We start from the raw sequence: 3,019 nt of genomic DNA, 5'->3' as shown, positions 1-3,019 counted from the left end.
TAACAGAGGTCAGAGCAACAGGCCTGTAATCATTCGGGCAAGAAGGGTTGGACTTTTTGGGCACAGGAATGACTGTTGCAGATTTATACAGTGCCGGGATTTTAAGTGTGCTCAGAAACAAATTATGCAGGTCAGTAAAAACGGGCAAGTTGATCGGCACAATGTTTCAAGGTAAAAGTAAACACATTGTCTGGCCCTGCAGCTTTCCTGACCTTTTGTTTACATAGGAGGGCTCTAACCTGGTGCTCCTCAACTGTGAAAGGAGGGGTTACAGGCCCCATACTGTCAGCTTCTCTCAGTCGATCACCTGACTGTACATCAAAATGACAATAAAATTAATTTAATTTATCAGGGAGTAGGGGATCTACATCCTGGACCAACTGTTTTTTATTGGTCTTGGACCCAGTGATTGTGTATAAGCCCTGCCAAGCCCCCTAACATCCCCAGCTTTCAATTTATCCTCCAGGCTCTCTCTGTATCTAGCCTTAGCTGTTTTAGCTGCCCGTTCAAATTCATACCTTGCAGTCTTGTAGAGATATGTGTCTCTGCTTTTGAAGGCCTGGAGGCTTTTAGCCTCTTTGTTAAACCAAGGTTTTCTGTTGCCAAACACAGACACCATTTCTGATGGAATACACATCTCCTGAGAAAAGTTCATATAGGAGGATAGTGTATCAGTGTATTCGTCTACCCCATCACATGCTTCTTTAAGAGCAGAAAAATCAGTGGTTTCAGTGGTGTCTTAGCTCGTCAGCAGCCTCTGGTGAAAAATGCCTCACAGGCCTGACAGTCTGTTTAACAGTCTTTAGCTGCTGGCGAAGCTGGGGGATAAGAAAGACTGTGCAGTGGTCAGATTGGCCTAGAGGAGCGTGAAACGCCTGGGAGATTGTACAGTAACACTGGTTGAGTGTTCTTTCACCCCTGGTGGCAGCGTGTATTTGCTGTTTGTACCTGGGTGCCGACTTCCTCAGGTCAACGTGGTTGAAGTCTCCCATCACGAGAAGGATGGAATCTGGGTGTGCGTTTTCCAAGTCTGTAATCCGTGCAGCCAACTGCTGTAGTGCCGATTTGTCTACGGACTCCAGAGGAATGTATACTGCCACAGTGACGATTGAGGCGAATTCCCTTGGCAAGTAGAAAGGTCTGCATTGGATGGCGAGGGTCTCTAGCTCAGGTGAGCATGACTGATGTAATGTTCTCATGTCAGTACACCACCTTAGCTTGACGTAACAGCCGAGGCCGCCACCTCACTGTTTCCCCGACTCTATGGTGCAATCTGCTCAGTGGAAGGAAAACCCCTCCAGCTGTAGCGCTGAGTCGGGAATGCCGGAGTGGAGCCACATCTCTGTGAAAACCATGGCGGAGCAGTCTGCGTAGTCCTTCAGCGACGATGTTAACATGGCAAGTTTGTCTAGCTTGTTGGTCAAGGATCTCACATTAGAGAGTATTATACTCGGTAGCGGGGAGCGGTGTCTGCGTCTTCTGCTTCGCACAAGAGCGCCTGCCCTTCTTCTGCGTCTCCTGGGCCCAGGCCCGGTGTGTGTAGAGTTAGAGGAGTTTATGAGGGATAAACAGAACCACTTGTGCTTTCCACGTCCACATATGACGTCCAAGGTACCCTGGGTGTGTTGGTTGTTGACGTTCTGGGACGCCGTGTCAACTTCAGCCTGTTACATGCATTGTCTGTTTTCAAAATACACTTCTGTTTTCACAGGAAATGTACAGTTTGCATACAGTCTCTTTCAAAATAAAAGCACTACAATGGTACAACAACGCAATTGACATTTTTTTCCTCCTGGGTTTAGGAAAAAAGAACAGGGTTTGGCTTTTCAGTCTTACAGGAAGTGAACACCGACCTTCCAGATGAAAGTCGGTGTTTGTTGGAACTATCCACCGCCCCTCTCACCCTCCCCCACTCGGACTTTCGCCATCTTAACTTTCGTATTTGTCATGCCGCGTTACCCCCTGATGTGGCAAGTTGCCATTAAACTACGACGGCAACTGGCTGCTTATCATGCCAACATTAAAGAACGCTTTTTTCTGCTGGTTTCTGAAAGTCACTGCCTTAGCGCCTGATTTTGACAAGTTCGGACTGAGACTGTAATACCCTCCGCCATGTTACCTCCTGACACCACCAGGCACTGTTAAACAATAACGGCGACCAGCTGTGTATCATACCAATGTGAAAGGACTGCTTTTTTGTTGGTGGCTGACGCTGGAAGTCACTGACCAACTGCCTGATTTCAACAACTTGAACAATGGACTACATTTAACGGCATTTAAATACTGCATCTAAAAAGAAGTGTGACAAACGAAAGGAAGATTCAACATCAAGTGTCTTAGTGTAACCATGAGTTCAACAGCTTTATGGCTGCTCGTCACAGATAATTGGATGATATTAAATGTTACTGGTGGGATGATCAGCCAACAGATATTGGTGTTTAGTTGTTCTGATGGTGGTGAGGAGCTCTGCAATTGTATTCTATATTGACATGTTTCACAAAACTGGAATCAATATTTGGTCTGAAATGTTTTTACTTTTTTCCCCTCTCAGTGAGATGTGTCCTTTGATAATGAGATCAGGGCCCGTATTCCTAAAGATTCTTAGTGCAAAGAGTTGCTCCTAGTGGCCAAATTCTAAGAAAATTCTTAGAATCTTGGTGTTTTCTTAGAATTTCTCCTAAAAATTAAGAGTAGATCCTAGTAAAGATAAAAGCTATTCCAAAAGAATCCTAGCTCCTAAGAGTGCTCCTAAGGTGAGATCTATTAGGAGCAGGGAAGAGGACTTTTAAGCAGCTTAGGAGTTCCCTAAGCAGAGGACAAAATGGCGGAGGGAAGAGGCAGGAGAGATATTCTCCAAACACTGTGAATTATTAAAACGCTACAGATTGGATCGCGCCGGCATTGTTTTTGTGGTCGATCTCATTAGAGATGCACTGACTTCTCCTACCCAACGCCACAATGCCATATCACCTGAAATGAAGGTAATCACAACCTTGAGGTATTTGGCAACAGGGAAAAT

Source organism: Epinephelus moara, chromosome 2 (assembly GCF_006386435.1).
Source record: "Epinephelus moara isolate mb chromosome 2, YSFRI_EMoa_1.0, whole genome shotgun sequence".
NCBI lineage: Eukaryota > Metazoa > Chordata > Actinopteri > Perciformes > Serranidae > Epinephelus > Epinephelus moara.
The sequence above is the reverse complement of the archived record's forward strand: the minus strand, read 5'-3'. Positions refer to the sequence as shown.